This window comes from Canis aureus, chromosome 4 (assembly GCF_053574225.1).
Source record: "Canis aureus isolate CA01 chromosome 4, VMU_Caureus_v.1.0, whole genome shotgun sequence".
Taxonomy (NCBI): Eukaryota; Metazoa; Chordata; class Mammalia; order Carnivora; family Canidae; genus Canis; species Canis aureus.
In genome coordinates this window covers 81536609-81555022 of record NC_135614.1, presented here as the reverse complement: position 1 = coordinate 81555022, position 18414 = coordinate 81536609, and the positions used below count along the sequence as shown (strand labels likewise).

Genomic DNA, 18414 nt, shown 5'->3' with positions numbered 1-18414 from the left:
TCTGAGCCACCCAGGCGTCCCACCTTCCCCCTTTAAGTATGATTACATGTGTGTATACAAAATAAAAATTTCAGTGTTAAAGTTAGTGCACTTTACTCCTATTACGCCAGTAAAAGAATGAAAATCTTTATTAGCTCACAAAATGCAATGACAGTAGATCATGGTGTTACATATTTTATCAAATTAATCATTCATAAACACCACGTGTTTTGGGCAGCAATGCAGCAGATAGAGAGTAGCATAGAAGAAAAACAAAAACAAAAAAAAAAGAAAAGAAGGGGAGGACATGCTTGAGTTCAGACATATGCATCAAAAATAAATCACTAGTTTTACTTCTGAGTGGAATGGTGTGAAGAAGTTAAGGTCATTCTGAGTTTGCATAGACCAGTGGGAAAATAGTGCCCAAATGTATTTCTCTTATTACAAGTTTCCTCTATTTCATCTTCAGAAATGGCTGTCCCTTGTCACTTTGTTTGGTTATCCCCTGAAATCTTCAAAATCCTAAGTTCTTATATGACTATATGCTAAATTATTTATTAATGGGATTCCATTGTAAAACTAGACTTTTGGAGAACAGTATGAAAGCCAACAAATGAAAAAGTAGGATAATGATAAAACATTTCAGGACGGAAAGCATCAAATTTGTGTGGAAACACCATATTCTCTCATCTAAGCTGGGCCTCTTTAGCATCATATTCAAGAGAAATTGTTAAATACTGGGATATCTGATAGATTGCATTCTTTGAGATATGTCAAAAGTTAAATAAAATTTAAAAGATCCTATAAACATATTAATGATAAATACCACCATTTAAAATGTCCCTGCTTAAGAAGCATATTTGAAGATGTCTGCTTAGTAATTCTTGTTTTAGGCCTATATATTTCTCTGGCACTTATCTAATCTGTCACTATGGAACATTGTGACATTTAGTCGGCTCTCTTGATACATGGCCTATTTGATCTGGATTCTCAAGTGTCCTGCCCAAATAGAATTTAGATGGTGTTTTTAATCACCCACCCAGTACTGACATTTTATTATGCGATTCCAGTGAACTCTTCCTCCCTCTTTTTGAAGAGTGATATATGAGGTTTTCTTATGGCAGAGAATGAAAGACTCTTTATAAATTTCATCTTCAATAGAAGACTTCTCTGTTAATACATATTTCATAGGCTGTAGCAGGCAATGTACTTTTCCTTGGAGCTCTTTGCCACATTCACATTTGGAAGTTACTTTGGTGGTCTCCTGTTTTCATGATGTCATAATCCAAAAATTAGATATCCATATATGGACTGTCAAACATATCATCTCTCTTCTTAGACTGTGTCTGCAGCTTATATAGCTTTTAAGCAAAACTGTTAATGCAAAGTAATAATCAGAAAGGAGGAATGACAGAAAACTGGCATCATATTTAAAAGACAAAAAAAAATCCCTACTACTTTGGAGTCATGATTATTCACATGGAAAACTATATACTTTCCACATTGAATTTATTTGAAGAATAACTAATTTCTCAGCACCTCATAGTAATTTGCCTATTATTATATTCTATATTCACTATTTATTTTTAAACATATTTTCCCAGTTATTTCTTGGATTAATTTTCTTTTTCCAAAGTGTAAATATAATTTTAGAAATAAGCCTTGGTTCTCTGTCTTTGAGTTAAATATATAGGCTATTATCCACATTTATATAATTTTAGGTATCCTGAAAAATGCCAAGAAACATTCAAAAGAGATTATGAAGGTGGTCAACTTAAGTGCAATTTTCTCTGTATAATTTTTGAAAATCCAAGTGAAAAGTGAAAAAAATATAAATGGATGTACTTAAGACATTTTAGTATGTACGTGAGTTAGTATTCCATCTCAATTCAATAAATACTTCTTGTACTCCTACTGATTTTAAAGTTACATGATATGATCTGGAAATGATAGGGAAAAACCCATACCAAATACATTAAACCCAGTGCTTGGTCTCCATTTCCATGACAAAAAGATTCATCCTCAAGGATAATCATCAAAGCAGATTTTTTAAAGTTAAAACATATGATTTTAGGATTTATAATTCTCTTTCGTAATGTACAACCCATATTCAAGCCTTTCTGCCATTTTTAATTGATTTGGTTGTTTGCCTCTCAGGTATTCATGGGAGTTGACTTGCATGTTATGAATTAAAACCTTTTGGGATGCCTGGATGGCTCAGCAGTTGGGCACCTGCCTTTGGCTCAGGTTGTGATCCTAGGATCCAGGATCAAGTCCCATATTGTGCTCCCTTAGTGGAGCCTGCTTCTCCCCCTGCCTGTGTCTCTGCCTCTCTCTCTCAGTCTGTGTCTCTCATGAATAAATAAATAAAATCTTTTTAAAAAATGAATTAAAACCTTTTGCAGATACCTGTATTGCAGATATCTCCTCCATTATTGTGACTTGCCTTTACATTCTTCTGATGGTATATTTTAATGTTAATGAAGTTCAACATTCTCCTTTAAAGTTAGTCTTGGGTGAATACCTAGAAATGGAATAGGCAGGTCATGTGGAACTGTTTATTAACCTTACAAGAAACCACCAAAACTATTTTCCTAATTGGCTGTTCCCTTTTAATGTCCCACCAGAAGGACTGTTCTGTATTGTCACCACCACTTGTTATAATCAGACTTTTTAACTTTAGACTTTCCAAAAATACATAGTAATATCTCATTGTATATTATATTTGCATTTCTCTGATGACTAATATAGTTTTACATTTTGCAAGTGCATGTTTGCTGTCTCCTTAACATCTTTGCTGAAGTATAAGTTCAAACATTGTGCTCACATTTAATTTTGTTTCTTCTATTTGAGATTTGATACTTGCTTTTATATTCTGAATACTCTATTGGACGTGCAATTTCCAAATATTTCTTTCAAGTCTGATTCTTGCATTTACATTCTTTAAAAGTGTCTTTCAGACAGTAAATGTTAATTTTGATTAAATCTGAATTATCAGTTTTTTAATTTTACAGACTTGTGCTTTGATGATATTATTTTCTTTCTCTTACTATTTTGGATTAAATTTGCTCTGTTTTCTGTGTTGTTTTTTTTTAAATTATATCATTGATATGAAAAAAATTTTTTTTGGTCCTAATAGTAGGAGCTTGTTGTTATAGACTTCCTCTTCTGTGTGGCTTTGGTAGAATCCCTCAAACTTTGATATGTTGTATTTTCATTTTAATTCAGTTCAAAATACATTCTCACTTCTCATTTTTTTAAAGATTTTATTTATTTATTCATGACAGAGAGAGAGAGGCAGAGACACAGGCAGAGGGAGAAGCAGGCTCCATGCAGGGAGCCCGATGTGGGACTTGATCCTGGGACTCCAGGATGACGCCCTGGGCCGAAGGCAGATGCTCAACCGCCGAGCCATCCAGGCATCCCTCATTTCTCATTTTGATTTCGTCTTTGACCAATGAGTTATTTAAAGGTGTGCTATTTAATTTCCCAATATTGAGGCATTTTCCATATATTGTCATGTTTTTGATTTTTTTTTTTTTTTTTTTTTTTTTTTTTTTTTTATTTTTTTTTTTTTTTTTTAATTTTTTTTTTCATGTTTTTGATTTTTAACTTAATTGTGTAGTGGTCAGAGAACAAACATTAGAATATTTGCATCATTTTATATCTAATGAGACTTCTTTTAAGACACCAAATATAGTTTATCTTGGTAATAGTTCTGAGTGTACCTGAAAATAAACTGAATTTTGTTTTGGATAAACTGTTCTAAATAATTTAACTAGGTCAACCTGGTTAATAGTGTTGTTAAACTGTTTTGTATTCTTACTGATTTTTCTATTTTTTCTTTCAGTTATCCTGTGCATCTGTTTATTTCTTCTAGTAGCTATATCATTTTTCTTTACTTCATATAATTTGAAATTTGGTAGTTATGTTCATAATTCTATAGTTATGTTCACAAATGCCTAGAATTGTTGAGTTCTCTGGAAAACTTGATGACTTTGACATTGTGAAATTATTCTTTGTTAATATTTCCTTAGCTGAAATATACTTTTTATGCCAGCAATATAGTTATTGCAGCTTTGACCTATCAGTCAACATAATCACATTTTTCTCTTCCTTATATTTTTAACCTGATGGAGTCTTTATATATAAAATTGGTGTTCTTTAGTCAGGATACAATCTAATCTTGTTTTTTTAAATCCAATCAGACAATTTCTGCCTTTAATTGGGCACGTTAAGAATATGTACATATAAGAGCATTATTGATATCATTTAGCTTAAATCTACAATCTTACTAATTGTTTATTATTTATCTCATCCATTCTTTTTGCCCCCTTTTCATCTTCTTTCTTTTAGATTGAGTTTTATTGCCAAAAGTGAAATTGCTACCCTTCTGGTATGAATTATATAATAATTCTAATTGAATTTACACTTTATTCAGTAGTTTACTGAAGTTTCTATTTTTACATGTATCTTGAATAATTGATATTGTCAGACTTACAATGTATTCCTCTGGTTAATGTACAGTAGTGTCACATAGTGTGTATTGTGTGTATTAATTTGGAGTTTCTTGATTACTAGTGCATTTAATTATTGTTTTCAAATTGATTATTGGAATTCAGGGTATCTCTATGGTAAATTTTTCATTTATATTTGATCATCAATTTCACTTTTCCACTTTAATTTTATTTGTAGTTTTTATACGTTATAAATACTAATCTTTTCATAGGCACATGAACTAAAAATATAAATTTTATGGTATGCCTCTGTCTTCGATTTTATTGTTTGACATAGGCCTTTTATTTATTATTTAAATATAGTTAGATATTCTAATCTTTTCAAATGTAGACTGTACATTTTGTGTTCAAATAAGCTACTGTAAACTGAGGTCATGATAGTAATACTCATGTGTTTTCTTCTATACTTTAAAAAGCATTTGTTTTCCATATTTAGATCCTTAATCCAATCAGTGTGAGTTAATATAGAACTTTTTAAAGTTATACATCTCTTAGTAATACCGGGACTTTAAACAATATGGAATGAGGCTTTACTTTAATTCCTTAGGAAAATGGAAATTCCTATAAAAGTCATTCAGCTTCATCTTTTCATAGGATATGTTTCCTTCTGGGTCCTAGATATAAATATGTTTCTATGCCATCTTGTTAACAGAGTTGCTTTATTCAGTCATTTGGTTAAAGGTCTCTAACTCTACTTTTCCAATCAGAATGATTCTGCATAAATACTATTTAATTCCTAGATATTGAAAGCAATACTTGAAGCAACACATACCTTAGTTTCTGTGACTTTCACTCATAAGTTTCTTCACTGACTTTATGGTCATTCTTTTGAGTCAGAACCTCAGAAATTTTAGGTTCATTTATTTTGGCTCAATAATGTGTTTACAATTATTAGTACTATTTATTTATTGTTGTGAACTTTTATGTATAGATCTATATTTTCTTTTATCAGACATTTGATGGATATGTTTCCTTAAACTCATCAAAATAAAGGAGGGTTCATGAAACTTTGCTTCATGTATTTCAGAGAGCTAGTTTGCAATATTTATACAATGATATAATTGATTGCTATAATTTCTTAGTGGATTGTTTCTTTTAATTCATTAGCTTCATATTAATAGCATTAATAATTAATGGACAATTATTTTGTTATTAAACTCCAATTAACTACAAAGTAATTGATCACTTAATCATTAAAATAATTATGAAATCCATCTCTAATTAATTACTAAATTCCCTTAATCTCTATTAATGGACTTCATATTAAAACATGTTGACCTATATTTAGTGTTTCTTTGTGGGACTTGTATTTTGCATGGTATCATTTTTCATTGCCGTATGCTCAACCTTTCTGTGGCATTGTATTTTAGATTTGCTGTATTTAAAAAAACATGCAATTGAACTTGAAGCTGAGTGACAATTAGTGGATCTGTTTGCCCTATTTACGTTGATACAAATTATTGATATATTTAGATTTATGTTTACTATCCAGTTTGTAACATCCTGATTTCTCCATGGAAGTGACTATTGACTGACTAAACCAAAACCGGTATCTTATCCTCTTTTTCCCTTCAAAGCAACTAAATACTTTGATTACTACTTTTTTAAACCAGTAGATGAACATGGGCCCAGCCATCTGAGAAGGGGAAACACATGTAGCCGGTGCTACCCTTCCCCTTTGCTTCTCATCCTCTCCAGGGCAGAGCAAGAAGCTGTGCTAACCCTCGTGGAGCTGTAACAGCACAGCACACAGTGATACAGGACTGCCTGCTGAGGGACCTGTGGCGAGGGGGTTGGATATGTATGCACTGAACAGCCAAACTAGTGCCAGCACCTTCTATCCTCCAACCTGCATTTTCATTTTCTTTCCACATCCTTTTTTAATGACTCTACATTATTTAAGCCTAATAAATTTTAGCTAATTAAAACTTGAATTGTACTTTTAAATTTAAGCCTAATAAAACTTAAATTACACTTTTCTCTGGAATCTGTTCCTTTTCAGTGTTTTTCCTATCTTACTGGTGCTAATATCAACTCATCCCACAAGCCAGAAACCAGAGATCATTTGTGTTACTGACTCTCATTATCTACCCATACAGTTAGTTTAGTTCATTGTATTTCTACTCTTGAATTCATCTCTGCATTCCGCTCTTATGTCTATAAAAGTTTTCTAGTTTACTCTCCACTTTCTAGGCCCCTTCATATGTATCTGACATTGCTCTGAGGAAACTGGCTAAAATTCTACACTAATCAGGCCAATGTTGTTATTAGAATTATTACATGGACCCCAAGATTCCAATATAATTTTCATACTCCTTGTCTTAAACACACAATTCCTCAACAATCTGTTTAACTCCCCCCCCCCTCCCGCTTTTGTTTTTTATAAATTCATCTTGGTAAGAGTGAATCTTCTTCTGGTTATAATAGTTTACAGAATGTGAGAGGCTCTGTGGTTCTATTTCTACACCTATGTTGTTTTGACTAGCAATGAGCAATGGTGTTGTTGTTGTTTTTTAAATTTTTTGCCTTGTTTTAAAGATTTTATTCATTTATTCATGAGAGACACAGAGAGAGAGAGAGAGAGAGGCAGAGACACAGACAGAGGGAGAAGCAGGCTCCATGCAGGGAGCCCGACGTGGGACTTGATCCCGGGTCCCCAGGATCACACCCTGGGCCGAAGGCAGTGCTAAACCCCTGGGCCACTGGGGCTGCCCTAACTCCCTCTTTTTAAGCTACCTGTACTCCACATGCTGACCCCTCTCTAGTCATACTGAGAATTATCTTCTCTGAATGTTGGGCAATTTGACACTTCTGCATCTAAATATAGAGTATTATTTCAAAAATATACTATCTTCTCTTACTCTCTTAAAAAACAAAACAAAACAAAACAAAAAAACTGATTCAGTCTTTCTCCAAAACTCGGCATCATTGTGAATTTCTGCAAGCTTTTCTCAAAACTCTCTTCATAGTTCTTTGATGCCCTGTCCATACCTTAAGTTAATTTTGAAACTGTCAAAATTGCATAACATTTCTGTCACTTGTTCTTACTGGACAACATTCATCATAGTGCAGTCTTTAAATATTCTTTTAATTTATCTCTCACCTGCATATTAGAAGAAACCACTAACTACTCTGAATCTTCTGATCGCCTGTCCACATTTTCTCAAGTCACTTTTGAGAATCATGTTGAAATATTTTCATACATCCGAAATAAGTCACCTCAAACCAGATTATTTCTTTAACAGTACAGGCTGTTCTTTTTTTCAGTTTTATTTATAACAAGCAAAGAAAATCTATAGTAGATATTAGGTGACTTCATGAAACATAAGCGGTTAGTCCACATCTGGGTATTTTCTTGTTCATAGCAAGTTTCTACAGTGCCAAAATTGGGACATTGACTATGAGTAAGTTTCTGGGCTTTCTAATACCTGGAAGTTAAAATCATGTTTTGGAAAAAAAAAATGTTTATTTAAATAGGAAACAAATTGTGAACTACTTGAACAATTTTTTTTCTCTAAGATGATACTAAACATGCAATTCCGATGTATTTGCATTTTAACCCATTCATAGCTTCTAGGCTTACCTAAGAGCAAGTTGGTATGTCCTCTATTCATGGGTAACAGGATAGCGGTTTGGCTGACCTTCCTTCAAGTTTATGTGTCCTTGTTGCTGTTCCACATGGCAGAGAGAAAATGGTAGCACCTTTGAAATGCAGACATTTCATCAGTTGAAAAAATAGGGTATAATTTTAAAGTTATTTCCCTGTTGTATCCGGACACATTAATACATGTATAGTGCTTGGCATGTTGTAGAGCAATGTTATTAGTCAGCATTCTGGAATAAAAGGGATCTAACTCAAATGAGCACATTTTGAGAAGAGCATAATACAGGGACTATGGCATGGCAACAGTATAGGGAAGCCAAAAGGGAAAGTGTAGGACCTTAGGGTGCCGTGATTACCCAGAGTCCTTACAGTGCTACAAGATAGCAAGGTCACTAGAAACCAGGGCAAGTAGCTGTAGGAGAGAACTGCCTCTTGAGAACCTGAGATTTCTTGTGGGGTCACAGCAGGCCTGCAGCAACTATTAAAGCAATGAGCCAAGAGAGTGAATACCACCAACTGACTTTTCCATGCCTGCTAGATCTCTCAATGTTCCCAGCATTCTAGCCATCAGATGCCATGTGGTCCATACAGGGTAGCTTCCCAGAGAGGACAACAGATGAAGAAAATGGAGAATGTATGGAGTCACAAAGGAAAGAACTTCAGAACAGTGTACTCCATTACACCCTCAGCATTCATTCTGACATTTTATTTGGGTTAAAATGTAATTTTCATAACACAGGAGAACTTGAGGTCCCAGATGCTACCACATCAACATTTGCCAATGTCAACTCAGTTCAACTTCCACCTGAAACTGAATATATTAGACATCATTAGTGTTCTCCATATAAGGCAGTGGGGTTAAGGTGGTATACTCATTAATACAGTACAGTCTTCACTTCAGCTGGTGAGAAGAACTGAATTTGTAATCATGCCTCTATATTATTAGTACTTCCTACCACCTCTCTTTCCCTCAAGTAGCTGCTCAATTGAATGGACATTTTAACCAATAGGGTGAACCTTCATCTTTTGGAGTTATTTCTTATTTGAGTTTACCTCCGTTTTCTATTAACCAGAATTATAAAGTGAGAATCTAATAATAGGGATCCCAAATAAATAACCAGGGTTCCAGGCACTGTCCTGCTGTCTTCCATAGTGTCGCAGAAACCAGTTTTCTTCTGGTGATTGAGATCGATCTTCCTGGCTAGTACATAGTCTCCTCTTCATATTCATTCAAACAACATGAGAATCCCAGTCTAAGCAGATGACAGTCATATATTTTTAATTCAGTAGAATTCTGACCCTATCCCTCAGAGAAAACATTCCTTCATTGAGCTCAAAGATGTCCAAGCTAACCAAATCAGAAATTGTGAAGTTGAAAAAAAAATTTCCAAATAATTTTTAGAGATAATCATATAATTTGTCATCCTTATCCCTTGGTTCCCAGTATTATACATTCTGATTATGGAAGAGATGCTGGTTTATGGCAGTTGCCATATCCTAAAGAATGACATCTTTGTTTTGCAAGCACTCTTTCAGATTTTACCACCCTTCCAATTGCTAAGGTTTTTTCTGGGTGATGGGACATAGAGGATCAGTTAATTCTGTGAGTGTGAATCCTTTGCCACATTCATTTCCTCTAAAGCATATCCAGTGGTCAGAGGAAATATTGTGTGTGAATCTACAGAAATAGATAGGGCGGTTGCTATGGAATCAAATTCCTTCTCCATGATCCTTCAAAGATGATTTGTGTAATCAGACATCCACCAGGTGGCTATTTTTTCCAGGTAAATGGGAATGCCTCATGGATTCAGCACTGCTTCCTGCTAAAACATGTTGCACATTCAATAATAGTACTATCCATATTAGTGTTTATAAGAAGTTCATGTTGTTGAGCTCCTGCCTGTCTGCCTCTCCTTGCTTCCGTTACAGGTTTATACACAAGGCCATTGCGTAAACTCAGAGAGCCTAGGAAAAGAAGCTGATATTTATACTATTGGTCATCTGATATATCTAATAACTGCATGCTTTCTTTGCATTAAATGCTTTGGTAAGCATTTTTGTGCAACATAAATATCTTCACACTCCATTTTCATGTATCCATACATCATCATTCCCATAGACTTTCTGTACCACGTTCCAATATTTGTTTGTTTGCCACTGAACACCTAGTCAAAGTGCTAAATATTGTTTATGAGTTTCAAAGATCTATCCATAAAGAATAATTTCCCTTCTCTGCTGTCTTTTAGGGCTCTTTTGAGTGAGGCCATAGGGAAGAAGTCCTTCACTTTTGACTGATAGCAGCAGAATGTACAGACATATTCACAAATCAGGTTCTTGCTGTTTTCTGTTCCATTAATTTTGAGCAGAAGCCACAGGTGTGAACTTGGAAAAAAGAAAAGCAAAAGCAAAGCAAAAAAGCAAAGCAAATGGAAAACAAAAGCAATGGAGATCTAGTGTAGGAATCTACGACATCTGCACATGTAGCCTTTATTATTTTTTTTAGATTTATTATTTATTTGTGAGAGAGAGTGAGAGCTCATGCATGTGGGTGTGGGGAGGGGCAGAGGGAGAGAGAATTAAAGCAGAGACTGTGCTGAGCACTTAGCTCAAATCATGACTTGATCTCCTTGATCTCACAACCCCTGATCATGACCCAAGCTGATATTAAGAGTCGGATGCTTGGGGATCCCTGGGTGGCTCAGCAGTTTAGCGCCTGCCTTTGGCCCAGGGCATGATCCTGGAGTCCCGGGATCGAGTCCCACGTTGGGTTCTTGGCATGGAGCCTGCTTCTCCCTCTGCCTGTGTCTCTGCCTCTCTCTCTCTCTCTGTCTATCATAAATAAATCAATAAATAAATAAGTCTTAAAAAAAAAGTCAGATGCTTAACTGACTGAGCCACCCAGGCACCTCCCCTCCTTTTTCCCCCTAAGATTTTAGGAACTACTCAAGCCCATGATTTTGTCTCATTGTATTAGTTTCCTATATCTACTCTAACAAGTTACCACAAACTTAGTGGCTCAAACAATAAAAATTAATCTTCTTATAGTTTTAGATTTTAGGATTCCAATAATCTGATACTGACTGGGCTACATGTTTTTTTTTGGAGACTTTAGGGGAGAGTTTGTTTTCTTACCATTTCCAGCTTTTAGAGGGCACTTGCATTCCTTGGCTCATGGAACCATTCTTCATCCTCAGAATCAACACTGACCTCTAATTCTGTCATCTGATTTTTCTGACTTTGAAACTCTTGGCTTCATTTTATTAGGATCCTTGTGACATTCGGCCCACCTGGATAATTCAGGATAGTTTTTCAATCCCAAGTTCCTTAATGTAACCACATGTATGAAGTCCTATTGCCATGTAAGATAACATATTCATAAGCAAACTTCAGTATGAGCCATACAACATTTTAAATGGAGAATAATTTGTCAGTAGAAGAGTTCATGGCCTTAGTCCCAAATCTGTGATTTAGGATTCCTGATCTCTCACTGGGGATTATCAAAGCTCCATGAAAATTATCTCTCTAACACAGACACTTTAAATAACAATAGGTTTCTGGGTCATAACGCCCATGTGGAGGGCAATTGCACGGCAACCTGGATCTATTACAGAGCCCTTCTTGCTCTGGGCCAGCTCAAAATTAACAGCCTTTCATATTACCCAAGAAGTAGATTGGAATAGGATGGCCAAATGTGATACATATTGCCTTCAGAATCCATAAACAATATTCCATTGTGCTTATGTGTTGTGTGTATTGTCCCTATTTGTTGATGGTGGTTGTTGAGAGGTGCCACACTTTTTCTTTCTTTCTGCAGCATTGGAAAACATGCTCCAGATCATTTGACTCCCAAGACAATTCATCGATTTTACAGATCCCTGAATATTGAGGGATTTGTTACCCTTCAGCATCCTCTGTTTTTATTAAGGATATAGGATGCTGGCTATTTCCTATGCATCTGTTTTGGAATGACCATACAACCAGAAATGAAATGGACCAGGGTTATACTCTGTATAGTATCAAGACAACACATGTTCCTAGTCTGGAATATTTTATGACAGGGAGCTGAGGAGTTGACATAGCCCTTAAAAAGACAGGAAGGGTACACTCTTGTATTTATCATGTGACAGCAGTCTGCTTATGTTTTCCTTTGCTGGCTGAGATAGGGCAAATGCATTTCTATTTCAATAGCTGTAAACCAGGTGTCAGGGTCTGTGTTAATTTTCTCCAGGGGAGATACCATATCTGGAAATGCAGCTGTGCTTGGAATCACTACCTAATTATGTGGGTGATAATCGACTGTCATTCTCCTTGACACATCTGGCTTTACACTGTCCAAATAGGCATATTAAATGGGGATGTGGTAGGAATTAGCACTCTTGCATATTTCAGGTTATTGATGGTGGCACTAATCTTTGTAATTCCTCTAGAGGTGTGATATTTTTGTTTTGTTTTGTTTCCTAGTAAGTCAGGGTTGGGCAGGTGCAATTCCAATGGCTTCTACTTGGCCCTTTCTTCCACAGCCGTCCTCCCTTCATGGATTGAAGAACGAATGTGGGTATTCTGACAGTTATTTCTTATGTTTGTACCCTTTATTTATTTTGAGGTGAGAAGAACAAGTATAGAATGGGTCTAAGATTGTATTGAAGGTAACTTGGGTTTAGACTCCATTTATCACCTGACCTCCATAAGTCCTCCACCTGATTAGTTTCCAGAAACTGTTCAAAGCCAGGCAATAATAATTCCTGCAAGATTTATTACTTATTTTCCTCTTGAGAGAGTTTGAAGGAAGATTCAAGTATGTATCTGTGATCATATTGCAAGATTCTTCGTCAAGTGGATTCTGGCTTCCCCTCAATCCAGATACTGTAGGTCTTTAACTCATTTCATCTTTTAAATGGGTTAAGAGCATGAAGCTGCACTATATAATTCAGGTAAAGTTTCTCCCTCCCAGTTATAAAACTTTTTCTTATTATGTATGTCAGTTTTACCATATTAGTTTGGTAATCTCATTCATTTTTAAACCTCCAGCCATTAAAGTCCCCAGTGCCCTATATCCTTGAAGACCAAATAAGGAAGTAAGTAAATAGGTAACCCATACTATGTGGTTTATGGCTATAGTGTTTTTCATCATGTGGCTAAGAGTTAAAGACTATCACTCAGCCTCTACTTTTAAACAATTCCATCAATCCCACTGAGGTTAAGTAACTCAATTCCATTTTTTTTTTACATCTCCCACCATCATCTCCATCTTAACAGAATTCAGTAACCTTAGAGACTTTGAAGAATTCTAATGGCCCCTCATCAAAACATTTCTCCTCATAAAGAGTGGATTTTTTTTTTTCAGTCTATCTGAAGGGTAATTGAGAAGATTGCATATAATAGATCCATTTCAACATTCTTTTTCCCTAAAACTTTGGCCCATTTGCATTAGAGTATGGAGTGATATATTGGAATTTCATCATTAACTATAGGCCACTATTGAAACCAGGATTTACTTAGCAGATTTTTAAAGTAATTTTCAGGTACTTTAGCCATTGCATTATACCATGAATTCCAGGTGAAAAACCTATAATTTTCCCAATCAGTCCTTCTCCTTTATCTAAACCCCTTATAATTCTCTGCCAAATACCCCCTCCGTCTGTGGAGCAATACAATTTGTTGAAGTCTTATAATTCTTATGTGTATAGGTTATATCTTATATTCTACTAGAGTAGACTTTCTACCTATTTTCTTTTTCTTTTCAAGACATTTTTGTATCTGTAATATAGTCTTTTGTTTGTTTTGTTTTCTTTGTTTTAATGCTATCTTGACCTAGTTTTGAGGCCCTGCCAGAGAACTATTAGTTTCCTTTTTTAAGTAGCTAAGATTTAATCAACACAACCACTTTTCTTATCTGATTCTCATACTGCAGGCAACTATGCACTCACCCCAGGACCGGGTACTATACAAGTCAGGTTAGGCTTTATGCCCAGGAGTTCACAAAATTGTTTTAATTAGCCAATCCATAGGGACCCAGGGCCAGCCCCACCTCACAAATAATACATAAACTTCCCCCAAAGCTCCAGATTACTGTTACCCTGTCACAGCTCATGGTGTGGCCCTGCCTAGCTATCTTCTCTGTTTGTAGCTAAATAATAGCGTTTGGCCCCACATATACTTTTGAGTGTTTGTGTGTCTGTTACACATCAAAAGATTCTTTAAAACTTATAAAACTTTGGCGCTATGGCCAGTGAACAGAATGGTGTGGCTATGACCACTGACTCAACCGTAGTCTATTGGAGGTTAGCTGTTGAATTACTAATTGTGGGTCTATAAACCTCCACAAGAGTGGTTTGGGAGGAAACTACCATTAAGGGCAAGCTATTGTCCGAGACTTGTTGCTTGTTGTTTTGTCTACTGGTGGTTGCTTGTCTTCCTTATACAAATTTCCTTAACATGGAAATATTCAAAACATAGAATGCTAATTTCTAAATTCCAACAGCTAGATGCTTACCCAGATGGGACCACCCTAGTCCTGGAGGAGTGATGAGCCACTTGAACCACTCTTTCCAGACATAGCATTCCAGTGGGTTTTGGTCACAGCATATATTTCATACAGTCCCTATCCCAAGGACCCTCATATCTTTGGCTTTGGTATTTCTTTAATATTATTTAAGGCAAAACCTCATTTGTCCATTTGTTTCTGGCAACCCCTATAGAAGAAGGTGTTGGTTAGGCCATTCCATGGTAGTGAAATGGTACCCTGGTCTCATTGGTGATGATACTTAGTTGATGGTAGTGGCTACCTGTCTCCTTTGTTGCTATCTACCTTGCTGCTGTCACCAGCAAGATACAGACTCTCCAGACTCTCCTGTAACATAGGCACCGTACTGTGTACTGTGAGTTACACCCTAAGAGACTAATGGCCCAATGTTTAATCCAAAGGGAGCCCTAGGGCAAGGGAATTACCTCATTCTTTCACCTCTCATCCCAACCCCAACATCTGCCAAAATTCCCCAGTTGCTTGACAATGTAAGACCCATAGCCTGGATGCTTAATCCTTAGTGAATGCCTCTCTATATTAACATACCAAGGGAGTGAGGAATGCAGACAAGAGGGCTACCTGCACTGTCCAAAGGAGAGCATGCTCTAGTTCTCTAAGTGCAAATTTTAATGGAAGGTGGATTGGAAAGATTTAGAATGAGAGAGACACCTGCATACTCCTCTCCTCTCCCTTTCCTATAACCACCTAGAAGTTCTGCATAAGAATAAGTTACCACTAAAATATTTTTTTTAACAAAACACAAAAACCTAGATGTAGGTGGAGGATATTTTAAAATTAAAAATAAATCATAATTTGGCCCAATCAGAAATCCAAAATTTTACTAAAATAATTTATATAACATAAAGTTAATAAGGGCACTGATTAGGGGGTGCCAAAGTGGCTCAGTTGGTTAAACATCTGACTCTTGATTTTGGCTCAGGTCATGATCTCTGGGTTTTGGGATCAAGCCCTGTGTCGGGCTCCGTGCTGGGCAGGAAGCCTATTTAGGATTCTGCCCCTTTCCCCTCACTGCCCCCTGCTCTCTTTCTCTCAAAAAACAAACACACACCGAAAAGGCACTGATAGGCTTTTGTGCCTCTACAACAGAGGTTGTAAATTACGTTTGGCATGTGCTAAAATGTACCAGGTGATAAAGCTTCATGGATTAATAATCAATACTGGGGCTCAAATTATGGATATATCTGAGAGCTCACTGAATTTAAACATGATACCTTCTATAATTTGAGAAGAGTAATTAAATATGATAGAGAAAATTCAGTATATGCCATTTTATAGCTCTGCCTAAATTTTCCATAGTCATAATACCCATTTCCTATAATATTCCATCCTGGCTATACTTTGGCACAGTGAACACTAAATTAAAATTAAATTAAGCCTTTGACAGTTATAAATTTGCTTGCCCAAATAAGGCTCTGTGGCCACCCCCACGTAAATTAGTTAAGATGGCTCAGTGTAAGTTAAAATAGGACCTCCAAGTATTAGAACGTATTATTTCACAATATCTAATTAATAAATAGGTGATTATCCCCACTGCTTCTCCATTTGACAGTTCAATTTTGCCTATTCTTTTTTTTTTTAAGATTTTATTTATTTATTCATGATAGATACAGAGAGAGAGAGAGAGAGAGAGAGAGACACAGGCAGAGGGCGAAGCAGGCTCCACGCAGGGAGCCTGATGTGGGAATCGATCCCGGGATTCCAGGATCATGCCCCGGCCCTAAAGCAGGTGCTAAACCACTGAGCCACCCAGGGATCCCCCAACTTTGCCTATTCTTAAGCCTAAAAGACTGAATGGTGTCTTACAGTCAGTTACTACAAGCTTAATGGTGTGGTCTGATTCATTAAGGTCTCCAAACCCAATACCTAGTATTACTGAAGTTACTAACTGCAACTGGTAAATATTTTGCTACTGTAGATTTAGCTAATACATTCTGGTTAGTGGCTATTTTAACAGCCTCCCACCTGCAGTTGGCCTTCACCTCCAAAGGGATATGATACACTTTTCTCAGGCTACCCATAGGCTATCTTAGCAGCCTTGCCATTGCACGCTATATTAATAGGCAATATTTTAACTGCTTCCAACTTTGTACAGGAGCACAGGGGGGCATTGCATTGATGACATTCTCCTCCAAAAAGTTGCATTTGATACTCATTAAGGATTCACATGTCCAATATCGTTTAATCCTTTTTGAGTTCTGGTGGCAATAAATTAGTCATTTATAAATTTTACTTAATCTCACTGATGTTGCTACTTATAAATCCAGTATAAATGGAGTTCTCTCAAACAAAGGCTGTAAAATCTATGCAAATCAAAATCAACAGGCATTCCCATTAATTCCCCCAGAAGCTCCTTCACTGTAGAGACTTTCACAACCTCTTGTTACACTCCCTGGAATCTCTGGACCACCTGTGATGACTGTAAGTTGTTGATGGGCTTCTGACTCAAGAGACGACCTTTCTCAACCCAGTGCTATACAGCATTAAGGTGTATTGCTAGCCAGTTGTACTGGATCTTTTGAGAGAGGAGACTCTCATAGATTCTGAGTCTGTGACCCAATGTACCCAGCTACCCATTATGTTTTGGTCCATGGAATTAGAACCTCCCGCATAAGCTTGGCAAGAGTGTAAAGGCCTCCTGGGTCCTTTGGCATTTTCCACCTGCAGAAGGGATGATTTCCCCTTTTCTTAGTCAATGGCAAGACATCATGTGCTGAAGGAGGTCATTCCTCCTCAAGACCCCTTGGCTACCTGGAAAATCTCTTGGGATTAACGGAGTCAGTATTAATGGGAATCCATAGAATGTATGAATGGCATTGCCACCATCAAAAAAATTGATGGAGCTTAAGTGAAATGTAGCTGCTTTCCATCCCTAATAAAAATTCCCTGAATAAAAATGGGACTTAACGTGAGCACAGTTGGCTAAATTTCAGAGTGCACTATAGCACTGGATGCCAGCAAATGACCCCATTTGCATATTGTTTTTACAAAGTTTTGGGTGAATGCCTAAAAGTTGTCCCCTTTAGGATTAAGACAAAAACAACAACAACAAAAACACCAAAACAACTCTGGGAATCTCTTGCCCTACAGATTTATGGAAATGTAAATCAAGACCACACATCTTTACGTATTCTTGGGCCACAATATATAGTCTCAGAGGACTCTCCTTATCCCCTTGGAGTTTTAGACATTGATAATAGTAATCAAGGCACACATGTCACTTCTCTGGGTTACAATGGTGTGCTCTTTAAAAGGCATTCAAGAGAATGTTCATCTCCCTAGTAGGTCCCAGGCAGCCAGTTTAATTGAGACACATAAAGATTTCCTCAAACAATTCTTATTTGCAGTCTGACAAAAGGATTCCTAAATGGATCTCTGTCTTGCTCCAAGACCTCAATTTCTCTTAATTCAAGACCTCTTGGCTGATTTACACCTCACACCAACTATAAAAATAACTTAGTCCTTCCCTCTATTTAAAAGGGGGATATGTCTTATTGCCAAGTATATAGAGAGTGATTATATATGAGGTTCTTTAATAACATCTGTTTGTGGATTTTTCATTCTACTTCCATTCTACATGAGGCTGGAGGTGAAGTCAAATATGCTTTCCCTCCTGGGACCTGTTACCCACAGACCATCCATCTAGTATGGAACCCATGTGAACCTAAGCTTCAACCATCTCAATAGACCCAGTGAACTATCAAAAGGGGAGAGCTAAAAACCCTGATTCATAAGTAAAAATCACATTCAAAATAATAAAATTAGTACCATAT

General features: G+C 36.3%; 1 long non-coding RNA gene across 1 annotated transcript; it reads right to left on the bottom strand.

Moving 5' to 3' along the window:
• Window positions 1-207: 207 nt before the first annotated feature.
• Window positions 208-8738, bottom strand: LOC144313061 (uncharacterized). The gene is made up of 4 exons (XR_013378763.1): window positions 8622-8738; window positions 8080-8198; window positions 2389-2503; window positions 208-1353 (listed from the first exon to the last, which is right to left on the bottom strand). It is a non-coding gene; the product is annotated as an uncharacterized LOC144313061 (long non-coding RNA).
• Window positions 8739-18414: the final 9676 nt, after the last annotated feature.